The sequence below is a fragment of the Stomoxys calcitrans genome, chromosome 3, assembly GCF_963082655.1.
Source record: "Stomoxys calcitrans chromosome 3, idStoCalc2.1, whole genome shotgun sequence".
NCBI classification, from domain to species: domain Eukaryota; kingdom Metazoa; phylum Arthropoda; class Insecta; order Diptera; family Muscidae; genus Stomoxys; species Stomoxys calcitrans.
Window position 1 is genome coordinate 193,196,898 of NC_081554.1, and position 27,075 is coordinate 193,223,972.

Below are 27,075 nucleotides of genomic sequence, written 5' to 3' on the forward strand. Positions count from 1 at the left end.
GTGCCAATCGGTATCTCACTGAGACTCTCCACCCGATAACGATGCTTGTCGGCGACTGCTGTTGCAGCTACTCCGTATGGAACATTACACTATCCGCAACCTGTGGACGCGCCTGGTAGCTCCCAGATAAGCTTCTCGCGATAGCGAAAAACAACACACAGATTGGAACTCAGAGTTCCAACTTGTATGGTGCTCATAGTCATCCGGTGCCGGGCAGGCCCCTTATGTATAACGATTATGTGAGAGGATTGGAGGAAGGTATTATTGGATGTTACTTTTCAACAGTCAGACATGTTATTGCATCCCCAAGAAACTCTCAAGATAACAGCTTACAAGTACATCGTTTCATGGTTGCCTAATTTGATGATAGTCCTAAACTTGCGGGTGCAAACTCTTTCGATCCCTTTCTGTAAATTTTTTAACTGTCATTTTTTGCCGAACATTAACGACCGTATTTACAAAACATAATGAAACCTTAAAAGAGGTTTATATGACAGATCAATAAAAGAAACCTGTCAAATAAACCTATTTCAAATCTGCATTAAGTTTTGTGTATACAGGTGTAAAACTTTTGCAAAAAATGTTTTATGACTGTAATGCATTTGAATTCAAATGCTATTTTTAGTCGCAATGTTTTTGATAGCACTAGCACGCGTCACTCAATATTTCATTATTTGACCTTTAGGTTCTTTTGCATATTAGCTGTCCATGTATAGTACGTATGCAACATTTTAGCATAATTGACAATCCAATATTGCGAGCAAGAAATACAGCCAATAATAGAAACAAATTATCCAAGTCTGTCAACAGTTTGTGTAATAAAACAAAAAGAAAATGTGATAGCATCTTAAGGAAATTGCTATTATCTAAACCCCCTAAGCTGTTAGGTCATTTGTTTAAGGTAAGGTAGGAGGGAAAAGTTGATTAATGAATTGAATATCCTATCATGCTGACATTATTGTTTATTGGGATGGATTACTAGCGAGTGATGTAAGAAATTCGAACGGGAGATTTGTAACATTTGCATTTTTGCTTCTGGTGTCAATTAACATTATTATAGTGTCGTATTGCCTTAGCTATGTAAGGCTTAAGTTAAGGTTAAATAAATTGCAAACACATGTCGTCTTTAAGGGATAACCATACCTTGGAACTTGTTCAACTATAATGCGTACATCGAATAAGTGCATTTTCTACGCCTTTCTTTTAAACAACTATTGAATTTCAATGGCAGAAAAATTCAGCAAAAAAAAGGATAAGCTTTATAAAACTTATTTTACTTGCAATGACTATTGAAATTCACTTTATGATACACTATCATATATGGGTCAATCTGAACATTTCAAATTATCATGTACAAACATTTATGTATAATGATAACGATCAGTCGACATACAATTTTTTTAATTTTTGGCAGTTCTTGGCATTGAGGATGTCAACTTGTCCTCTTTTTACATTCATTCTTTGTATACGTTTTCTACTATATTATGACTTTTTGAATCTTTAGATTTGACATCCTTAATGATTACATTTTTAATCTGTAGTTTTGACATCCTTAATGATGTTCATGGGGCCTATCCAGTTTATGTTTTCGCATGTGACCTAACCTTCTATTAGTGAATTTTGGCCGCAAACAGCTGAGTACAGTTTTTTTCGTCTGAAGAGCCATTACACACACAAACATAGAAAAATGGCGCGAACTAGTAACATACTCAATATCAGAGTTGCATCAAACACTGATTTTGACTGATTTTGCTTCTACCTGTAAATGAAATTATCTTAGATATCCAAGATAAGTGTACGGACATACTTAGAAAAGAGTGCGCGCTAAAGCCGAGCCAAGATTATCCATTCGATAAAGATTATCAGTGCGATAATACTATTAAACATAAACATAGTGAACGTTAAGTAGAACAGATAGCAAAGGCGATCGAGTATGATAAAATAGTTCCAAATCATTTTTCGCGCATGTTTGCATTGTTGATGTTTACACAGAAAAAAGTAAAAATCGGTTTCAATCACGCAATTAATTGATCCAATTAATTTTTTAATTGAAACTGCTTCAATCACAAAAATGATAATATCAATCACAGTTTTCGAAAAATGTGATTGAATAAAATTTCAATTAAAAAAAGCACAGTTATTGGAAGTCATTAAAGAACACTACCTATAAACATGGGCCAAATTGGACCAAAATTGTGGCTTCCAAGCGCTCAAGAAGTGAAATCGGGAGATCGGTTTATATGGAGCTATATCAGCTTATAGACCGATTTGGATCGTACTTGGCACAGCTGTTAGGAGTCATAACAGATTGTATTAATCAGAAGCAAGCAAAATACTCCTCATCAGATGGATTCATTACCGTGAGCAGCGATTTTATAAACACAAATAAACAACAAACCCCAATGATATAAATGCAAAACACATGGCAAAAATAGAATTTCATGCAGCCGGTTGTATGAACCGGATTGACCCGATGAAGTCCTTCATCGCCAAGAGCTACCGCCTCAGTATACAACACACTGGTACAACAACATCAAGGGAATTTCAGCGCTGATTCTCGCATTCACTGTGTTATAGACGAATTTTCTTCTCGCATGAAAATAAGCGTCAATAAGCTAGACTCGGCTCCTCTAGACAACAGCACTCACTCTGTTCGCGTACTTTCTCAGGGATTGCTGACGGTGTTGAAGTTCTTGGGGAATAAAGTGTTTCCGCGACGATGCCGACGCGGTGGATGAAAGGATTATTGTTGTTAAAATAGTGTGTTTGTCTTTGATTTTTAACTGTTAGTTGGGCTTTATCATATAAACAAATCGGGTAACTTTCTAAGAAGGTTTAAATGGGTCCAGAGCGCTTGGGTTGTAAGTTGAGTTGGACTGACTGGGCAGATGAATGTGGGGATGTGACGCGTGGTGCTTGATTATGGACTGGGACCACAAACTGCGCATTCAAGACTAAACGAAATTGAGAGGGGTACATTAACTACAATTGTACTTCTTGTTGTAGCAGTGTGTTGTACACTGAGGCGGCAGCCCTTGCCGATGAAGGAATCCATTGGGTCAATCCGTTACGTGTAACCGGCTAAGGTTGTTGTTGTAGCCACATTTTCATGTGGAGGTGGCGATCCTCGTCAAGCTCCTTTAGGTGAGCAGGCTCGTTCCATTCCAAAGGACAGATCGCCGCGGAAACAGGTTGGTCCTTGGCGCCAAAAACTCGCCTTGTCATATCGAGAATCACAGGCATTCAGTATTTGTACAAGAGCCGGTGCCGCCCGGCCTCTCACCGAGATTCTCCGCTAGATACCGCTGTTTGTCCGCGACTGGTGTTGCAGCTACACCGTATGGATCATTCCACTATCCGCAACCTGTGGATGAGCCCGGTAGCTCGCAGCTAAGCTTCTCGTGACAGCAATGAACCCCACGCAAATTGGAGCTCAATGTTCCAGCCCGTGCTGGGATAGCTGTGAACACTACAGCTGAGATAGCTGTGAACACTATGCCTCTTTTTCAAAGCTATTTCATTTAGTTGCTGTTTGATGATACTCGCACAAACACAGTTTGATCTTTTCAAAAGTGTTAGTGTACCCATCATTGGGCTAGACCAAGGATAAACACATTATTTCACTTGTTTCCATAATTTTTACCATTTTTTTTTGCGAAAACAATGTATCTGCTTTTTTTTTAGCTATTTATATTAAATTTGTACCGCATTAGGGGAGTTATCAGTCAGCCTTTTGAATTTACACATAAAAATAAAACAAAACAAGTGTTTTATTCCTCAATGAAGAGAAAATCAAGCCAACCATATCGACGTAATAGACTACTATGCTTCTGGTTTCTGTGGCTTGTGTGTGAGTGCGTGTTTTTTCTGTCTTTAGCAATTTAGTAGCTAGTCAAATGTTTCAGATAGCAAATTGATTTTTATGTTTTTGCCACACAGCCCTCCCCTACCATCCCTTTGACGCGTTTCAAATTAATTTTTTTTCGAGGGTTTGATACTTCAAAGGCCCATTTCATGTTGGAGCGCTCGATACTTACCCAGGCCAAGCGATTGTTGGGGTGTGTTATGGATAAAAGTTTTGTGTCTGTAGCATATTCATTGAAAATTTTGGTTTTTTTTTGAAGATGGGCTTTTACTTGGATGGGGAGTTTATGTCAAGTGGTTAATATAAATTGACATAACATAACAAAACACAATAAAAAGCAAAAACAAAACAACTAGTAATCATAGGAATATGGGTGTTATGGTGTGTTGTGGGGGAGGGGAAACAAATATAAAATAAATATGTGGAAAAACAACACTCTTTTTAATGTATTTGGCTTGCGGTTGGTTGTCTTTTGTTAGACATTTAAAAATAGACAAACCGTCTGTTTGAGTGTTGGCCCCCCTCTGTTAAGTACTTGGCTCTCATGCTCTCTGAGAGAAAAGCAACTACTATCAAGGCTATTCACAATTTAATATTCACAATAAAAAAAACTGCCACTTTTAAAGTAACAGAGAAATTTTTGAGCTCTCAACATTTTACAGCAAATATCAAGCTTACAGGTGCTCTCAAAATTTTACAGCAAATGTCAAGCTTATAGGTGTCGCTAATTATTTTATTTTTCTTCAAAGCAAGCAGTTCTACCGAAAAAATTAACGAAAATCAAATTTACAGGAAAAGGAAAGGAAATAAAATAAAGAAATATAAACATATTGGAAGCTACGACTGCCGAACCCCTGTATATGTGCATTACGCCGTAGTTTTCTTCATGGGAAAGGAAATAATGTATATAGAGAAAATGCAAACGACACAAACTGGATGTCATTTAGAGCGGAATTCTGCTGGCGTCATGGTCTTAGACAATTTTCATCTATCTAATTCTTTATCTATGCATTATTTAACTTTGCTGTAACTGATCTAAAAAGATAAACCAGGGTTGCTAAATCTTTAATTTATAAAACACCTTGAGAGTGACAGAGCAAGAAAGAGAGGCATTCATCGTATGCGTGGTCTCTGAGCTGGTGAACAATAATCACAAGTTGAGTCTTAACCCAATCAAAGAGTCGAAAGTCAACATAAACTTGTTTACATACATTTTACTAGCCGAACCGGGCTCGCTCTGCTGCGCCTTCTTTAACTCTTTAATATCTTTTTAGGGTGGGGACACTTCGCCCTGAATGCGGATATCGAATACGTGCCATTGTAGCCTATGACGCTGAGCGCGTTCGAATCCTGGCGAGAACATCGAACAAAGCGGTGTTTATCCCCTCTTAATGTTGGCGACATTTGCGATCAAATTCGTGCTGCACTTCCAAATCACTTTAATTTGAGCCCCATATTGCCATGGCCGGTAAATATGAACGGTTTGGAGGGTGTTTTGGGGGCTGGGGCGGCCCCCGGTACTTTGCACTGAAAATAGATATTAAATTCGTTCTTAATTCCCAACGGAAATGAAGTTCTGTTTAGGGGGTTCTTTAGAGCGTACCCCGAAACACTTGGCTCCAAAATTGGATATTGGGTCAAATAACCCATTTGACGTATCTTTAGGAGGAAAAGCGCCACCTAGACTTGAAAGTAAATTTTAATGTCATATTCATAATCTACTCCCTAATACTTTTCATTTGAGTCGCATATAGTCATAGTCGGCTAATATGCCCATTTGGGGGTATTTCGGGGTGGGCGACCTCCCATTACTTAGACCTAATGTTTAATGGCATATTTGTAATCTACTGCCTAATACTTTTCATTTGAGTCCAATATTGACATGAACTTCGAACATATCTGTTTAGAGGAGTTTTGGGGATAGGGGGGAGTGCTGGGTACTTGGATCCTAATTTTTATACGATATTCGTTTCCTGGTCCCCAATACCTTTCATTTGATACTCTTATTGTGCCCATCGGACCACTTTCGGATATGGGTGGCGTTTTTGGGGTAAGGGGGAGGGTCCGTCTCCACCCTATATCTAAAAATTATATAGCCTATGTTTCCTTCCAGACAAACGTACACAATCTTTGAAAATTTTAGGAAAATCGGTTCAGCCAAGTATCATATAGTCATAACGGATCTATAGGCGTTTTTGAGGAGTGGCGTGACCTCCAATACTTCCATCTGATTTTGTATGCCAAATTCGGAATCTACTCCCGAATACCTTTCATTTGAGCCCCATATTGAAATGAACGTTCAATATGTCTGTTTGTTTTTGGGGTTGGGGTGGCCCGATGGGCACTTAGACACAAATTTTAATATCATATTCGTATTCTACTCTCAAATACTTTTCATTTGATACCTATATTGTCCCGATCGCTCCATTTTTGATTTTGGGTTGTGTTTTTGGCATAAGGGGGAGGGTCTGCCCCCTTCCGAAATCAACAAATTATAAAGCCTATTTCTCCTTCCCGACCAAATTCGCAATCTACTCCCGATTACTTTTCATTTGAGGCCCATATTGCGATGATCGTAAAAATAACCTATATTAGGTGGTTTTGGGGTTGGACGGCTCCCAGATACTTGGATCCTATTTTTAATATCAAATACGTACTCTACTCCTGAATACCTTTTACTTGAGCCCCATATTGTCCCCACCGGTCCATTTTTATTTTTGGGTAGTACTTTTGGGGTTAAGGGGAGGGTTCGTCCCCCTTCCGAAATCAAAAAATTATATAACCTATTATTCCTTCCAGACCAACTTAGACAATCTGTGAAAATTTGAATGTAATCGGTTCAGCCGTTTTTGAGTCTATACGGAACAAACAAACACAAATTCTATTTTATATATAAGAAAGACATGGTAATAAAACACGGTGACGTTAGCGTCACAAGTCAGCGGCATAAGAGTCCCATATGATATGCTTCGAAAACAACTTGAAGCTGACTCTTGACTCTTTAATTGAGTTAAGACTCATACTGAGGAAAAAAAACGAAGAGAGAAGGATGAAAGGATGGTTCTGGTAAATGAGTACTTTGAGCACTCGGCCAACAAACCCGATGAAAAAAAAGATGATACTGCACTCCTTGAGCATTTTTGGGGTATAGGCTGCTAAGCTCTATTATATTGATACTTCAAAGTGTGTTTTCGTCGGATATTTGTACCTCTTCGTTTTTCTAATAAAAGAATTTTTGTCTGAAATGTGAATCGTTCCCCTTACTTATTAAATGGCCAGCTGACCGAATCATGGAACAGCATGAGAGTTGTTGCATCAACCTGCGGCTTATGTCTTTCCCACAACCCCTTTCATTTTTACTCTCTTACAATAAAAAAAATATATGTTGTTTATCCAGTTGATTTTTATTCTCTAAGAGTGTTAAGAGAGATTGTCCGCCGTGTAGATTTTGTTTCTGTATATCTCTGAAACACATTCCCTTGAGGTAAAGGGTGAATTGATACCGGTATTGTTTGTTTTTTTTTGTATTCATTTTTAGTACAAACGTAAATACAGACAACAACGAAAAACAATTTTATTATTTGTTTTTATTTCATTTGATCACTTGTTTGCCTGAGCGTCTAAATTCGATCTCTGATGATGGTGGGGTATTTTTTAAATTGTTTTCATTATAGCTGGAGCGGTTTTTACTGTTGTGGTTGTAATATTGTTTATAGTCACCATTCAAGTCAACAATCGTTTAATGGGTTTTTATTTATTCGATATGTCTTTAGAGCGTATGCTACAGTTGGGATTGAAACAATAGCATTGAAAAGTGTATGTGAAACCATATTTAACTACAGACAAGGAAATAAGGGGCTATAAGGGTTCTTAAAATAATTCTGGGTCATAACGATAGTATACCAGGAAATGGGAATTGTAGTTTCTTGTTGAAAATTAGGACCCTTTGGTAAGATGTGCCACAAATCGACCATAAATCTGCAGATTGAAGTTGCACTCAAAAGTTGTAGGGAAAAGGTTAAGAAGTTTGGAATACTGTTTGTTATATGTGGTCAATTTAGCTGAAGCTTGTCATATTTTTTTCCACTATGATCTTTAAGAACTTTGTCAAGTATGGCAAGCTTCATGAACTTTAGAGGGTAAATCTGAAAGTATATCAATATATAGTCTGTGAACTTAATATGTACCTAGTTTCAGTTCAATAGCTATATTTGAACTAACGCAAATTTTATGATCTAGATTTAATTAAATCCAAAAAGAAAACTTGTACGTTTACACAGCGTTTTCTTCTCATTTTCGATAAATGCAATTTTTGGTATAATTATCTTACGTTTATATTGCAACTTTTATAATCTGGATTTAACTAAACCCAAAACAAAACTTGTCCAAAAACTTGCGTTTTTGGGAGTTTAAGTGACATACACAAGAGTGTATGCGTATACATGAATGTGCCTATCACACACAACATTCTTGAAACAGTTGCATATATTGGTACTTTTATCGATTACTCAGCCACGAAATTGGGTGTATTTAGGATTTAAAAATAAATCCTGTCAAAATGTGATTTATTTTTGTATGGTAAAACCTGCAAAAAAAAAACAGGATTTAGCACTTAAATCTCGAAATGTCATAAATCCGGATTTAGTGGCCAATGTAAACGTACTTTAATATACACATATATAATTTAGCCTTAGCTCCCTTCACGGGAAAGGAAATAATGGATATTAAGAAAATGCAAACGACGCAACTAATCATGACATTGACCGCAATATTCTGCTTGTGCCATGAACTTGATAATTCTCATTTATCTATTCTCACAAGCGACATCAACCAGTCTATTTGTGAACTTCAAAATCTTTATCTATTTGTAATTTATCTTTGGATAAGTATCCAGCCTCCAGGAGCCTAATTATCGCATGCGTGAACGAGTAAAATAGTTCGAAATCTATCTATTGTGAATTGTGTATTTCTTTATTAGAAACAAATTTTGGAATTTAAGAACGCGTATGTTTGAATCGTGAATTGCTTTGCATCATGGTATCGTCTATTGTGAATCACATAGTAACTATCTATAATCTATACACATATAAATGAATTTGTGTTTGTGGGTTTGTAAATTTGTTTGTTCCGTATAGATTAAAAAACGGCTTAACCGATTTCCGTGGGAGTGGTCCGGTAGGAGCAATAGGCTAAATATTTTTTTGATAACTCAAGGGGGTGGACCCTCCCCCTTACCCACCACCAAAAACATCCTTAAATCGGACATCATGGCAATATCGGGCTGAAATAAAGACTTAAGAATGGAGTATATCTAACATCTAAACGCTAGTGAGCCTTAACCCTCCGAGCGAATTCATAGACCGATAAAAATCATTGTTATACAGTTAGTCAAGCGATTGTTATACTGTTAGTCAAGCGATATACATATATATACTGTTTCGTACCATGGTATTTCACTAAAAGCTCTTTAATTGTCGAAAGTAAATATTCAAAGGATAATTTTGTTCCCTTTAAAGTAAATGAAGGCGCAGCGGAGCGGGCCCGGTTTAGCTAGTCTTATATATAAAATTCTATTTGTGTTTGTCTGTTTATCGGTTTGTTTGTTTGTTCTGTATAAACTCAAAAACGGCTGAACCGATTACCTTGAAATTTTTACCGGTTGTGTAGGTTAGTCTGGAAGGAAACATAGGCTATATAATTTTTTGATATCGGGAGGGGGGCCCCTTACTCCAAAAGTACTACCCAAAAATAAAAGTGGACCGCTCGGGACAATATGGTATTCAAATGAAAGGTATTCAAGAGTAGAATACGAATTTCATAATAAAAGTTGGGTCCAAGTACCTGGGGGCCGCCCCAGCCCCAAAACCCCTCAAAATAGTTTTATTTGACGATCATGACAATATGAGACTCAAATGAAAAGTATTCGGGAGTAGATTACGAATATGGTCAGGAATAAGAAATATGATTTATAATTTGTTGAATCGGAAGGGGTTGAACCCTCCCCGTTACCCCAAAAATACCAATCAAAATCACAAGTGGACCGATAAAGACAATATGGATATCAAATGAAAGGTATTGAAGAGTAGAATACGAATATGTTATTAAAAATTGGGTCCAATTACGCAGGAAGTCGCCCTAAAATGTCCAAAAACAAACAAACTGGTCATCTATATCAATATGGGGCTTAAATGAAAGGTATTCGGGAGTAGATTACGAATCTGGCATACAAATTCAGATCGAAATGTAGGGGGTCACCCCACCCCCTAAAAACTCCCTGAATGGGCATATGACCCATCATGACTATATGAGACCCGGTTTGTTTGTTTGTTCCCTGGAATCCAAAAAAAGGAAATAGGTTATATAATTTTTAGATATCGGATGGTGGCTAACTCTCCCCCTTACACCAAAGACGCCATATGGGTATAAAATTAAAGGTATTGGAGACTAGAAAATGAATATCATATTAAATTTCGGGTCCAAGTACCCAGTGGAAATATTCGACGTTCCTATCAATATGGAACTCAAATGAAAAGTATCCGCAGTAGATTACAAATATGGCATACAAAATTAGATCCAAGTAATGGGAGGTCGCCTCATCCCCAAATACCCCCAAATGGGCATATCGTCCGACCATGGCTATAAAGGATTCAAATGAAAGATATTTGGGATAAGATTAAAAATATGACTTCAACATTTGCGTTCAAGTCAAGGTGGCTCTATTCTTCCTAAAAATAAATCGAATAGTTTAATTGACCCATTATGGCAATATGGGACTCAAATGAAAGGTATTTGAGAGAAGAAAACTAATTTTATATCCAATTTTGGGGGTACGCCTTAAATCACCCCTTAAACTGAACTTTACTTCCGATTATAGCAATATGGATCTCAAATCAACGGTGTTTGGGAGTAAACAACGAATTTGATATCTATTTTCAGGGTAAAGTGCTGGTGGCCTTCCCATGACCTCCCCAGACTCATACGAAATGTTTCTGAAAGTAGAGCACTATTCCTATATATTTAATTTAATGGCCAAGTGACCACCTCCGAAATATCCCCTAAACCCGAAATATTTACGAATACGGTAATATGGAACTCAAAAGAAAGACATTTGGGAGTAGAGTAAAAATTTGCATAGGAACCGAGCAGGGGCAAACTTTTTATACATCATAGAGCGCTTTTCGATTAAAGTTGAGTTTATCAACGATAAGGGGCCTCTTTTATAGCCGAGTTCGTACGCAGTGCGACACCTCTTTGGGGAGAATTTTTTACTTGACCATGCATGGTATGGTACCTCGCAAATGTCGCGAGAATTAAGAGGGGATAACCACCACTTCAAATTTTGCCAGAAGTTCCGCCAGGATTCGAACGCAGGCGTTCAGCGTCATAGGCGGACATAGGCTACAGTAGCACGATATCCACATTCATGGCGAAGTGTCCCCACCCCAAATAGATATTAGGGAGTTAAAGAAGACGCAGCGGAGCAAGCCCTGTCCAGCTTGTTATTTATAAAAAGACGTTCTTAAATCTTAATAAATTTTATTGACTTGGGCTTTAGTTATGATTTGGGGCAGCATAACAAAACGTACAAAGTCACAAAGATGCTTTTATATCCATCCATCGCTATAGCTTTCATATCTCGTAGGTAGGTGTCTAAATTACCCAAACTGTTGCTTTAAAATTAAAACTAAACCAACAAAATAAAAACAAACAAATAAAGCATAGATCTTTGTCTTATCCCTCTATGAAAAAAGACAATAACGAATAATGTTGAATAAGTCGTTTGCTGCTGTAGTGGCCATCGCCTATCTATTGACTGTATACGTTTATTGTTTAATATTCATATTTACACACATTGGCCGCAATGTTTATGGCAAAAAAAAACACTAAAACGCAAGAAAGGCTGTCATTGTGTGTAGGTCATATGAAATTAAGCAAAACTTTTGGGATATGTTTTTGGTGGGTTTTGCTTTAAATATTTTAATTTTTTTTTATTTTTGGCAAAATGTGTGAACATTGCCAGCTTTATGGATGGATGGCATAGTCTTTGAATGCGTGGGCTTCGGGCTTTTTTCGGCGCTACCATACACGAAAAACAGACATATTTTACATATGAACATACACAAATTAAAATCACTTCTATAAACACATGCACATATATACTATGTATAGTTTATTTATACACAACATATGTATATTTATAGTATAAAATATTATCAAGATTAAAATATTTTCTCTTTTTTGTGTGTTTTTGCTTAATTTAATGGATGTATGGATATACATGTTTATATGTATTTAATATTTCTGCTACTCACATGCTGTTGGTGTCCATTAAATTGTATTATGACATCTTTTCGTGATCATCAGCCAATAAAGTGAGAAAAAAATTAATTCCCCTCGAATGGCGATAGGGCAATGAGATATGCTGCCTTCATAAATATGTTTACTTAAAATAAGTCCGTGAAAAATAGTTTTTTTTTTTTTAGAAAAAGTTATTAGATTAGACAAAAAACATTTTATTTATTTTGTTTTATAATCAAAATACAAGAAAATAAAAAAACATTGTCTTTATACAAAAAATTAGAAGTAAAAAAAAAGAATTTAAGTAAAATACATTTTTTTGAAGTTTTAGTGTAAAATAAAACATATTACTTTTCTTTAATTGGCTATGACAGAACATTTGTTCCACTAGCCGAACGTAGTATAGTGTTCCAAACGCCTCGATTTTCTGCGCTCATTCTAAAATCTCTGACACCAAGTTTCGAAGTGTCTCCCATCACTTGATCTTTCCATCGGGCTTTTGGTTGTTGTTGTTGTAGCAGTGTGTTATACACTGAGGCGGCAGCCTTTGCCGATGAAGAACTCAATCTCGCGATAGCTTACATGACGATCTTGCAATAACAGTTTGCGAACAGCATCAATGTTTTTTGGAACAACAACTGATTTTGGACGACCTTCACGAAATTCGTCTCGGAGTGAACTATGACCTCGGATGAATTGACCATATCATCGATGAACATTGGTTCTTGATCGCCAAAAATTTAATTAAGTTCATCGATGCACTGTTGTTGAGTTAATCCACGTCGCACGAAATTTTCACGATTTAATTCCATTTTTTGGGCGGGCGGAATCTTTGAAGTTACTGTAAACAACACAAATAGCGCTTGTATGTCAAAACGTTCTGAGTACGTATAACCTCAAAAATGTCAAGCTTTAAGATAGAGCTGATAGTTGGCAGATTCCAACATAAGGGTTGTAAAATCCCGAAATATAAAATGCAATCCTCGTAGAAGGTAAAGTCATTTACTAAAACATAAAGTGGATAGGGCCCATGAACATCATTGAGATTCTCCAAATCTGCCTATTGTGAATGCTAACAAATGTCACTAAAAATAGTTTTCTCTTACAAAATTCAGCATATTGCACATACACGCATTATTTTTATACCCTTCACCATAGGATGGGGGTATACTAATTTGTAATTCCGTTTGTAACACCTCGAAATATGCGTCTAAGACCCCATGAAGTATGTATATTCTTGATCGTCATGACATTTTAAGTCAATTTAGCCATGTTCGTCCGTCCGTACGCCTGTCGAAAGCACGCTAACATTCGAAGGAGTAAAGAATAAATTTTGTACAAATACTTCTTATGAGTGTAGGTCGGTTGGGATTGTAAATGGACCAAATCGGTCCATGTTTTGATATAGCTGTCATGTAAACCCATCTTGGGCCTTGACTTCTTGAGCTTCTAGAGGGCGCAATTCTTATCCGATTTGGTGGAAATTTTGCACGTGGTGTTTTGGTATCACTTCTGTCAACTGTGCTAAGTATGGTCTAAATCGATTGATATTCTATTACAGCTACCATATATACCGACCTTGGGTCTTGGGTCTTGACTTCTAGAGCTTCTAGGTGGCGCAATTCTTATCGATTTGGCTGAAATTTTGCATAAAGTGTGCTAAGTATTGTATAAATCAGTCCATAACCTGATATAGACGCCATATAAACCGATCTCCCGATTAGACTTCTTGAGGCTCTAGAGGGCGCAATTCCTATCCGATTTGGTTGAAATTTTGCGTGACGTGTTTCGTTGTGACTTCCAACAACTGTGCTAAGTATGGTTCAAATCAGTTCATAACCTGATATAGCTGCTATATAAACCGATCTTGTATCTTGATTCCTTGAGCTTCTAGAGGGCGCAATTCTTATCCGATTTAGTCGAAAACTTGCATGAAGTGTTTTTTTTTACTTCCAACAACTGTGTCAAGCATGGTCCAAATCAGTTCATATCATAAACCGATCTCCCGATTACACTTCTTGGGCTCCTAGAGGACGCAATTCTTATCCAATATGGTTGAAATTTTGCATATGTCGTTTTGGTATGACTTCCAACAATTGTTCCAAGTATGGGCTAAATCGGTATATAACCTGATATAGCTGCCATATAAACCGATCTCCCTGTGTGACTTTTTGAGCCTCTAGTGGGCGCAATTATTACTCGATTTGCCTGAAATTTTGGAGTTGGTGTTTTTCTATGACTAGCGTTTTTCTACTTGAAAAAGTTATTCAAAGAACTTGACAAATGCGATCCATGGTGGGGGGTATATCAGATTCGGCCCGGCCGAACTTAGCACGCTTTTACATGTTTCTGTTTATTTCACATCATTTCCAAATACGGCGTGAAATGTTTCAATTTTGTGTATTTTATTAATTCAATTTGAATATGAACAAAAGCACATTGCAAGCAAGTAAAAAAAAACGTCAACAATGACAAGTTTGATAAGCATAATGACGAAAATTAAAAAAATTGTATGTCGTCTGATCGCTTGGCATAACCTTGTTGAGTGTATCCTGTCCTGAAGACAGATGTCATAGATAAATATATATAGATAATGAATTTGAAGTTTGCACCTAGACTTGTAGGTGGCGCTTGTAGGTAAATGAGAGTTATCTAAGAATATGGCGCAAGCAGGGCTGCCAGATTTGCGATTTTTTGCTTCAAAAATAGCAGAGTGCCGATTAAATGCCGATTTTTCTAAATTTTCAAAAGTTCTTTTTTTTCATTTAAAAAATAACATAATTTAAAAGAATTTTATTAAAAATGCTGCGTGTGTAAAAACGTACGTCAAGTCTGTATATTCTGTATATATTCTCCCTGTTGAAGTCCTATTACAGTATATAAAACTTAATGTATTTAGCTGAAATTTGACGCAGATTATGTTTTCACAAAAAACAGTTTAAGGTCGACGAAGGGCTATATAAGATTACGTCTTAATAAAGATCCCAGGCTAAGTTGCTGCTCATTTAAGGTGGATGTTTTACTCTGGTTCGAAGAATTTTCATGGTGGTCGGTATGTAAAATTAGGCCGTAATTAGGGCGCTTTTATTTTCAGTTTTTAAAGTATGCGTTTTATCGTTTAAAACATTTTCCGATTCTTTACCGATTTTTTAAACTTGTAGTGCCGAAATTGCCGATTTTTTTTTTCTTTAAAAGTGCTGATTTTACTCCAAAATAATCTGGCAGCCCTGGCCGCAAGCCAAGTATTATTTCTTTTATTTCATTTCTCTTTGCTGTAAATTTGATTTTTTTTAATTTTTTTCGGCATAACTGCTTGCTTTTAAGAAAACTAAAATAATTATCGAGATTTTGAGAGAAGTAAAAAGTTCTCTGTTTTTCATGTTTTTTGCATAAGCCTGCGCTGGTAATTTATCCAAAACTATTTTGTGGTGGATAGATTTAATTTCCATATAAATTTCGCTGCACTCCACTGTATTGTACTAAAATAAAACCGTTCTATTGTATGGTATTAAAATAAAACAGGGATATTTTTCCCTTCCGTGACTTTGTTGTGTATGATCTCGATTTTTGGTTGAAGTTGACTTTTTTTATATATTACTAATCAATCGCAAATGTGAAAGTTCTACAATTATTTGAAATATTTGTATTACACATTTTTCTATTTATGTACCCCACCATCGCCCTACTATGTAGCTAACTAAAAATAAATACATGTACAAGTACCTACAATCTGCCTAAGCACATATATACATATGAATGAATAATCAATCGTATGATTGCATTCCTACCATGACTTCTGAACGAAAGACGTTATGGAAAATTAGTTTTGAATTTGAATGTGGGCATTGATTTGAGTCATTTTTTTATGTTGGGTGGGTAGAATTATATTCTGCTTCAATTAATTGTGCATAGAAATAGTTGGGTAATGAGCTATTGATTTATAGTTGATAAAATGCAAAAAAAAATATTAGAAGTGTATTTTCTTTTTGGATGAATGCCATCATTGAGACACATTTTGTTGCATTTGCATATATAAAATAATATAATGAATTCAAAAATAAGGAAAAGTAGCGGCAACTCTGCCTACTACCAGAGGCCGAGTTATCGCTTTCGTATCAAATCAATGTTACTCAATTTTATACACATTTTAATAAAATATTTTTTATTACATTCAAAAATTCTCTTTCAATAAAAAAGTCATAATTCACAATTGAAAGATTTCAAACGTTCTTACTTGTTCACGTTTGCGGTAATTCGGCCTCAGGTGTTTTATTATCATTCACAATGGTGTTAGTGACTAAAAAACGCTTAATGCGACATAAATTGCTGTTTGCCAGATTTTTTTTTGGGGAAAGATCCCCAAAAATTGTTTTCCCTAATAAAATTCCCTAAAGAAAAAGATTGACTGATTAACGTTTTTTTTATAAAAAATTAAATTTTGTGCCCACAATTAAAGTGTTGGTGCATTTTAATTTTATGGTTGCAAGCAATAAAAAACACTGCGTGCACATTTTCAGCCTAAACGGATAACAATTGTGAGGAATATATGCTGTAAAGCTAGTTTTAAATTTGTGCAATTAGTTAAATCGCAACATTGACAAAACGCAAAAATTTTATATTAAATGTTTTCAATGAAGCGGAGTTTATATCTTTGAATTGAGACTTTTTTTGGGATAAATTTGTATTTCAATTAAGCGATTTTGCAATTAACCAATTTTTCAATTAAGCGGAGTGAAATGTGCTAAAAGGCCTTAAAATTCGTTCAAGTTTTTTTTATTTATCCTATTTTTTCAATTAAAAGGTGTTCAATTAAGCGGATTCGACTGTTGCTTCATTCGTTAGATCGCTAACGTGAATTTGACAGAGGGACGAATATAGATCGACTTAGAATGTCAAGACGATGAAGCCGACCTTAAATTGTTGGAAACATTTCCAACATTGGCACCATGGCAAAAAGCCTATGCCTCCTGATGTTAACACAAGTGCAGGTGGATTTAAATCCTATTTAATAACACCAAATTAAAAGTAAAGTTCAGAAAAATTCGTGACCTCAAGGAAATTAATGTATCCAGTTCAACAACTGTATTAATATTTCTGCTGTAACTCTTGATTTATTGTGTTTCTGCAACAACGACTTTAACAAAGCCACAAGTATGATTGTCCCTTATAACAGCTGTTTTTTTTAACACTCACAATGGTGCTAATCATGCTTATGGTATTTAAGGGGGCTATACATGATATGAATTAATAGAGTCTAGTATGCCCTGAAAAATTTAATGCACTGTGTTTTTGGGACTTGGCTATAAAAATTAGAAGCAAATGGGACAAAATCGGGTAATTTTTGTATACAGCTTCCATAGAAAGAGGTAGTTGATTTTTTCTTTCCATGAAGGGTACGGTTCTTGTCTTCCAACGTCTGTGGCATGTTTAGTGCGAATCTTTACGAAACCTTATATGACTTCTTAAGGACCTGGAGGTCACATTACCTATTCGATTTGATTAATAGTTTGTATTTTGAGTTCTGTTATTACATGCAATAACAATGGCAAGTACTTTTTTAACCGATAGCCTAATATTATCGCCTAAGATTCAGCCTGGCCCAACGTGTTGTTACTTAATTTGCTAAAAATTGGATTTTGTATGGACAGTTCACGTTATTTTTTGTGACCGTTCCTTCCAAAATACCTGGTATTGGTCTTTCTTTTGATTCCATAGTAAACTTGAAGATAGTTATACGACCTTAAGACTTAATGATACTTTATTTGACCCCTCTGCCCCACGCTCTTATATGAAATCATTTGTCAGTAACAAAACAGTTATCGCAGTTATTTTTATGTACACAAAATCCTATAAAAAAACTGAAATTAAAATTATTATTATTCCTCTACAATTCAACCATGTTGTCAGCTGCAAAAGAGATGACAAAAACAGTTCAGTCAGCACCAGTGCTGAATAAGTCAGTCGGTAAGTAGCACAGACTACAGCGAGCGACGCCGCCACTTTAATTGCGTGCGATGAGTGAGCGAGTGTAAGTAATGTTCGTGTCACGTTCTTAGTCGTAATTAGAGGTCATTACATTTAACGAGTACGCGCACAATAACAGTCACACAACCACAAACCAAACGACAATGGCAGCGACACACCACCGATATAGAGTTTTCCATCTCTTTTGCTCCACCGAACTCACGAGTTTTGCACGTTTGTCCCCCACAACAAAAAAAAAAAAAAACATTGAGGGAGTAAAATTGGGGGCGAAAAGGTAAACATAGAAGAACATACGGCTAAGAAAAGCTTTTGTGCTCCTTGCTATTGTGTTTAAATTTAAAATATCCTTCAACACGGTCATATTTATAACAATTAGGTATGATAATGAGCATGAGGCTGATGGTGTTGGAGAATTTTTAGTAATTTAAATATATTTAATGAGGTAAAAATTCAATACAATTGTAGGTATTATACAATTATGCAGGTGTTTATAATAGACTTGCTTGAATGGAAAATTTTTAATGACACACTTCAAAAAGAAGTAGAATCGTAGACGTTCATCTTTCCGTTTCGCCCTCTTTCCGCTTCTAACATCTAGGCACTCCTGATCGTACCATGGGTTTCTTTGGGAGGCTTTTGAAACCCAAGTACGGATTTTGCGGCACTTTTTATGGAATCCGCAATGATTTGTCATTCCGTTGCCATCTGTAGCGTATGAAGCTTTCCACGTCCTGATTCCCAGTCCTGAAGTAAGGTCACTCGATTCCTCCTATTCTTAGACGGAAGCGAACCTTTGCTGCAATAAGCTAATAATACCAATCATTCTTCGATCCTCGGATCGATCGTATTATACCATGCTTGCCTTCCTTCTACAACAAAGTTATCAATTAGGTTTGGTTTATGATTGAGGGACAACCATTTCATGGATTTGTGGTTACTGATTTATTCTTATGTGAGTACTGATGTATCATTATGTCGCCCAATATATATTGTCAAGGTAATTCCCATCTCAACGAATTTCAAAAAAAAAAAAAAACCTTCTGGTCGCCCAAAATTTATTACCAAGGTTTAGCTGTTTTCCATTTTGGAGAGCTTAAGATCACTCTGTCAAGACAGTACCATTACACTACAATTAGTACGTTTTCTTCTACATGTTGTATTTTTGTCAGGACTGCGACAATGTTTGTCAAATTGCTTAATTTTAGCAGTCCCTCTTCGCTGTAGATGAAGATAAGATATTTGTACCATTTTGCACTTTTTGGTACAAAAATGTAAGAAAGTTCCAAATGGTACCAATTTTGGTATCAAAATACATAATTTTTTAATAGATCATTTAGTCACTAAACATATAGTTCTTAGCTCTACCTACATGCCAAATTTCAGACTTCTAGCTCCATCTATGAAGAAAGATTCAAATGGTACCAATTTTGGTAACATAATGTGCGAATGGTGAATAGATCATTTAGCCATCCATCATATATTTCTTAGTTGTTCCAACATGTCAAATTTAAGACCTCTAGCTCCATCTGAACAGAAGGTACAAAATGGCACCACTTTTGGTACCAAAATGTACGAATTTTGAATATATCATTTAGTCATTTATGCCAAATTTCGGACTCCTAGCTTCATCTATAAAGAATGTACCAAATAGTGACAATTTTGGTACCAAAATGTTCGAAATGTGAAAAAATATTATTTAGTCGGCCATCATATATTTCCAAGATTTAGCTACATGCCCTATTTCAGACTTCTAGCTCAATCTGCACAGAAAGTAACAAATGGTACCAATATTGGTACCGAAATCTGCGAACTGTAAAAAGATCATAGTCACCCATCATATTTTCCTAGTAGTACCTTCATGCCAAATTTCAGACCTCTTAGCCCCATCTGTAAAGAAAGTACCAAATGGTACCAAAATGTACGAATTTTGAATGGATTATTTAGTCATCCATAATACATTCCCTAGTTGCACCTACGTGCTAAATATGAGATCTATAGCTACATCTTTAAAGAAAGTATTAAATTGCGGTGCTAAACGCACTTTTCTCCTATTACCAGAACTATTTTTCCATTTTTTCTCTTCGCCATCATCCTTTTGCGCCATCATCCTATCCATCCGCACTGTAAAAAATTCACCCATTTCGTACCTTTTTGGTAGTTTTTTAGTACCTAAATGTACAAATGTCCAAAACCTCTTACAGTCATCCAATTAAGGTTGCCTCGGTGTACCTAAGTTCCAAAATTAAGAGCTCTAGTTCAATTTACAAAAAAGTACCAAATATTACCAATTGAGGTACTAAACGTACTTCCGGTACGATTTTCGAAATTTTTTTACAAAATCTTATTTTTTCGAGTCGCTCTTTAATTTGAACCCAAGAACTTAATTCAAGTCCTTTCGGTTCGCGCAAATATGTACCATTTAGTACTATCACCATATCCAGCGTTACCCCGTGCCTATGACTCAAGACCAACAAAATTTCAATATTCTAGCTTTAGCCGTTTGGGCTGGGCGATGATCAGTCAGTCGTCACATATCCTCAGTTTTTACCCGATGTGATGGAATTTTGATATGCCAAGTACACATATAAATTGAATGCCACTGTGGCGCTGAGGTTAGCGTGTACACCTATGACGCTGAGCATATGAGTTCAATCCAGGCGAGAACATCAGAAACAAAATTGTCAGCGGTGGTTATCTCTTAATAATGGCGACACTTGTGAGGTACTATGCCATGTAAAAACTTTTCCCCAAAGAGGTGTCGCACTGCGGCACGCCGTTCGAACTTGGCTATAAAAAGAAGGTTCCATATCATTGAGCTTAAACTTAAATCGGACAGTATTCATTGATATGTGAGAAGTTTGTTTCTGTTTCTTAATGAAATGTTAATGGTAAATTTTCATTTGAAAGTAAATACATTTGCCTTGCAATACCTACAAAAATACTTTCACTTGGGTTTGTATTTTTTTCATTAACCAAACCCCCCAGTAAAAAACTTGTATTCATCATCAAGGGATTATATGTATTGCTCTTGTGATTGAAGGTTATTATTCATTTTCTGTTTAATTAAAAACGTCCCTCTGGCCCAGAGGAAAATATAACAACTAAAACTTATTATCTGCATCCCACCCTTTATTCTTTTCACCAACTAACTTTTACTATGAATAGAAGAAAAAAGTTAAAACGAAAGGGGGTATGGTTTATATATAAACAGCTGGTATGAAACGGTTTCATTCACAATAGTTTGTGATTATTAGGGTGTACTGTCAATTAATCGATTATTTATGGCGTTTCAAATAATCGATCAATTGAAAATCCCACAATTAAGGGCAATTAATCGATGAATCGTAAACAGACACAAATAACGTTTTTCATGAGAGCCATAAACACATCTTTTTTTCGACATCCATGTCGTATATGGTTCAGATCGGTTAATTTTTAGATATAGCTACCAAAAAGATCAATATTTTGTTATACACAATTGAACAATGACATGTAGTTATTAGTATTTGTTCCAAATTGGAATATTTCGATATAGCTGCTATGGGGCGTAAGGTATGCATTTTTCAACTGATTCTGACGAAAGGTGGTTTACATATATACCCGAAGTGGTGAGTATCCAAAGTTCGGCCCGGCTGAACTTAACGCCTTTTTTACTTGTTTAACTCTTAATCGATTAATCGATAACCTCTTCCGGCCTTATCAGGTTATTCAAAGAAATTTAAATTTCAAATAACGATTAACAGAATAATACAAAAGTTTTAATAAATGTGCACTCTAGTTTGTATGTATCTCGTTTAAGGGAAAGTAACTGAACTAATGGAATATTCATGGCAAATTTGCGTTACTTGCACTAACTTTCTACCTACATTCAACTTTCTGTTAATATAAATGTTGTTGTACAACAGAAAACTTTTTGTTATACTATTAAAAGCTTAGATAATTTTTTGTTTTTAGGATTGTTAATGATGCAGGATTCACTAATAAAAGATTAGGTCACATGCGAAAACATCAAGGCCCCATGAACATCATTAAGGATGTCAAATCTGCCGATTGAAAATGTCATCATATAAGGGAAAACGTAAACAAAGAATGAATGTAAAAAAAGTTGTTGTAAAGTTGATATCCTCAATGACAAGTACTGCCAAAAATTAAAAAAAAAATTGTTTGTCGGATGATCGCCTGGCTTAACCTTATGCAGTGAATAGTGCTAAAGATGATTGTTATTAATCACAATAGTGTGTTATGAAACTCGTTTGAAGCCTAGTATGCACCTCAAGCGAAATTTTCGGTACCAGACACGTTGTGACAAAACTATGCATTTGTTTGGTCAATATGACACACTTTTTTTTTGGTGATAAAGTACGCATTTATCCAAATTAAGCGTTATTTTGTGGAAATAAATCCATTATAAATGCAAATTTGCCCATGAACATTCCATTAAGGAAAAGGGCAAACTTCTCACATACCAATAAGTGCTGTCCGATTCAAGTCTAGGCTCAATGATAAGAGGCCTTCTTTTTATAGGCGAGTCCGAACGGCGTGCCGCCGTGAGACATCTCTTTGGAGAGAAGTTTTCAAATGACAAATGTTGCTGGCATTAGGAGGGGAAAATCCCCGTTGAAAATGTTTTATTCTATTGTATTAAATCCATTACGTGGCGCAAAGCTTTCAATGCCACCCTGTACCACATAAGAAACCGAAAAGAATATGTCTTAAGGATATGTTCATATGGCTACGAAAATTTCGTTTAAGATGCATACCGCCCTTAAGGGAAAGTACATAAGCTTAAACTAGTTAGGCTTTATGGTTATATTAAACTTGTACTACCATAAACTGTTGTTGTACTGCTGAAATCCTTGATAATTGTTTTGTTTTCTTAAGGCAGGTAAGCCTCCAAAGGAAGTTTTAGGTTTCGTTACCATTACTGAAAATTTCGCTTCCAGGTGGGCAGACCTCATGAAATTTTCTTAGCGTAACATTGGCATTGGAGTATTTTTCTTGCAACCTTGGAAAAAAACGTATTAAGTTTATAGTTTCATGCAACACGAAATTAAGTTTTTCCAAATTAAAACGTTTAATTACAGTGTATTTGTAATTTTTAAACCGAATTTTTTTAGTATTTGACAAAATAATGAACCGATGTTTGTCGCCATCTTGTAGTCAACACAACTATTTTCAGTGTAGACATAGAAGCCTTGCCTTCTACTGAAAATTTCGCTAGAGCTGCATACTGAGCTTTAGCGTTTATGACATTGATTGTTATCATTCACAATAGTTTGTCATCGTCCATAAAAGTGAAGAGTTGAATACTTATTTAAATGAATCTCGTTTAAGGGCAATTACAACAGCTTACACTAATGAAACTGTATTCTTATATTGAATTTGTTGTACTACTGAAGCCGGTTTTCGCACTGCTGGAAACTTTGAAAATTGTTTTTGTTTCCTATTAGTGTAGTTGTTGTAGCAGTGTGTAATGCACTGAAGCTCTTGCCGATGAGGGGCTCCATCGGATCAATCCGGTAAACTCGGCTGCAATGGGATTGATATTCCTATTATTGATAATGAATTGCTTTGTCGTGAGTTAAAGGTTTTTATTTGATATATTTTTTCGATGCATGGGTTTACTGAGAATGATCAAATGAGGCCACTTGTATCTCCCTCTCTTTCGCTCTCTATTTCTTTCTCTTGACACATTGACATTGCTATTTACTGATGGCGCTTAAGTTATGTTTGGGTTGGATTTTGGTACCCATAGAAGCTCCATTCTAATAACGTTTTGTATACATTTTTATCCAATGTAGAAAATTGCATGTCATTAGTGGATTATTAATTTTGTTTTCAAACTAAATTAATTAACTATTTTACGCATTATCATCTACCATAATTATAAGCACATTTTAATTAACACATATTTTCTTGACCTTAGGCATAAGATGAATATTTAATCCAGACAACAATTCACAATAATTAACTGTCTTATTTTTTTTTTTCTCTTTTCCTTTCTTTCTCGCCCTCTGTTGCTCTGCCTCTCGCCATCAATTACATATTACTCTGGAAATCCCGATTGTCATTACAGCAAACACCAAAGCAATATTACAAAATAAATAAATAAATAATTGACAAATATATAAAAACAAAAACAAAATAATTATGAAGAAGAAACAAAAAATAAAAAAGGTTTTTTGATACTTTGCTAACTACACAAATATGGCAATATTAAGGGACCGTCCTTTGCTCTTATGGGAAAAATGAAATAATAACAACAACAACAACTGCAACAGTAACAACAGCAACAAAACAACATTAATGAAATAACAAAAGTGAAAGTCAAAAGACAACAACAGCAACAGCAATGCCTCTCTACATACTAGATGGCATTCATGTGCTATAGTCCTCATCCTGGTCTTGGCCAAGCAGCGTTTAAAGGAACAAACACCAACAACAAACCACTGAAAAAGAACGTTAGAACCGTTCAAAAAGCCTTACATCATACTGAAAATGAGACAACGCAGAAGTAGTAGATGAAGAAGCAGAGGAATAAGATGCTTTATAGCAAGAACAAAAAACAATAACCAAGGCATCAATCACCACAAAAACAAAACAACAACAACACACCATTCTCTCATTCGACATAAATGAAGGGATAGTGTGTGCGGAATATACGGGTTATCATTTCAAAACTTTTATACACACACACACACTCGCACACATAGCTACATGTATACATATATCCAAACAAAAGTGTAAAGCAAAACATCGTTAATAAATCACCGTTATGTTGTTTACTTACCAACACACAAAATATACATACGCATACAAACACATAAAACCCAGCTGGTTATACAAAGTTGTATAGAACCAAAATTTGAGTTTGCAAAGTTATCACTTTCATTGAAGAAGAAGACGAAGACAAAGAAGATGACAAAATAGCATTATTATTACAAACATTGTGTTGTAAACAGACACACACACACACACACACTCAGAATAAAACACACAAATAGATACGAATGAAGTTTAGTTCCAGTTTGGCAATTTCACCGGTTATTTAGTAATGGGTTGGAGGCTTGATTGTTAAGGGAGAAGTTTTAGCATGGTAGAATTATTTAAAATATGTGGAGAGATTAGCTAGGAAATTCAAATGGGGGGAGGAGAAGTCATGCTAATGCATTTGCATGAGCCTTAAACATTGGGCTGAAATTCGCTCATTCTCCAAAGTTTTGTTAGGTCTGCAGAACATGTAAGGCATTACCTGCCTATTCGTGTTTCATAGCGTGTAAGCGGCCTATATAAAATAGGCTGGGCTGCTTCAACAGCGGGTAGTTAGAACCCCATTTACACTGCTCATTAAATCCGGATTTAAGGCTCACGCTAGCTGATTTTATAAAGGGAAAACAGATGATCGAGCCATTAAATCCGGATTTAGAGAGCAGTGTAAACGGGGTTTAAGCTGCTTTAACAGCTGGTAGCTAGGTTGCTACAAGACTTGAGAACTTGTAAAGCATTGCCTATTAATGTTTCATAACGTGTATACGGCCTATAAAAATATTAATGGGTCGATTATGGATGGCAACTTCATTGGACAAAAATGTCCAACTTTATACTAATTTTTATTTCGTGGTTTTTAAAATGGCAACGCAACTGTAGTCGAGTTGCAATCCATAGTCGACCCACTAAGCCTACGCCGAGTTAGCAGTTTTATAGTTTCATTATGTAAAGTGTTCCTGTGTTCGATCAAAGTTTTCGTTCCTTGTTGGATTTTGTTTTGTTTTTAAGTTCTAATGCAAGTGGAACTTAATTATTGTTCTTTTTTGTTGTTGTAGTTTTCTTAGTTGTTATTTCAGGCATCTTTAATTGTTAATCATTTGTGCATCGTTTTCTAGAATATGGAAAAAATTGGTTTATTTCTCCTTGAAATATTAAAAAGTTCGTGTCGCATTGAAGATTTAACTTTTTTTGTGCCGAGTTCGAACGGCGTGCCGCAAGCGACATCACTTGGTAGAGAAGTTTTAACATGGCAGGATGCCTCACAAATGTTGCAATCTCATGGCAGCCGGTTGTGCGAACCAGATTTACCCGATGAAGTCTTTCAAAGGCAAGGGCTGCGGCCTCAGTGTACAAAACACTGCTACAACAACAACAACAAATGTTGCCGGCCTTAGTAAGAGGATAACTACCGCTAACTTTTTTTGTGATGTTTACGTTATGTTAGAAGGTTAAGTCGCTTGCAAAAACATAAAGTGGATAGGCCCTATGAACATTATTAAGATTGTCAAAATCTGCCTATTGTGAATGTTAAAAGTCAGTAAAAAAATTTTTCTCAACCATGCATATTTTCTTTTTATTTCACATTAATTTGAATATGAACAAACGCACATTGCAAGCAAGTAAGAACAAATAATTTTTTGTCGCCATCTTGTGGTCTACGCAACTACTTTCCAGTGTAGACATAAAAGCTTTGACTGCTACTGAAAATTTCGCTGGAGTTGCATACTGGGCTTTAGCGTTGATGATGTTGATTGTAATCATTCACAATAGTTTGTCATCATTCACAACAGTTTAAAGTGGAATTCTTATTTACAAATACGAAAAACGTAAACAATGACAAGTTTGGCAAGCTTTACCTTGTTGAGTAAATCCTGAGAGATATATGGAGAGAGAGAAAGTTTTTGTTCAATTGTGTTACTTCATTTTGCTATATGTTTGTTGTGCAATATGTTGCTCTCTAAAAATTGAATGTTGCTGAAAGAAAAATTACATTTTATTGGAAAATAAGGAGTAATCTTTTGTGTTTCTATATAGAAACTTCAAAGATTTTCTAAAACACCAGATAACTCAATTTTGTTTTAATTAATGGAGAGCAGCACACTTTTGCATTAGGGGTTCTCTCTCTCTACCTCACTATCTCCAGATAACTCAGTTTTGTT

At 35.7% G+C, this 27,075-nt stretch overlaps 1 protein-coding gene across 6 annotated transcripts in view; it reads left to right on the forward strand.

Moving 5' to 3' along the window:
* LOC106081723 (cAMP-dependent protein kinase catalytic subunit 1) overlaps positions 1 to 25,159 on the forward strand; it is a 34,418-nt gene extending 9,259 nt beyond the window's left edge. For all 6 annotated transcript variants that reach the window (XM_013243932.2, XM_013244007.2, XM_013244086.2 and 3 more), the window contains exon 3: positions 24,225 to 25,159. The gene's annotated coding sequence lies outside the window, so the exon portion shown is untranslated. The remainder of the gene's footprint in view (positions 1 to 24,224) is intronic.
* The last annotated feature ends 1,916 nt before the right edge of the window (positions 25,160 to 27,075 follow it).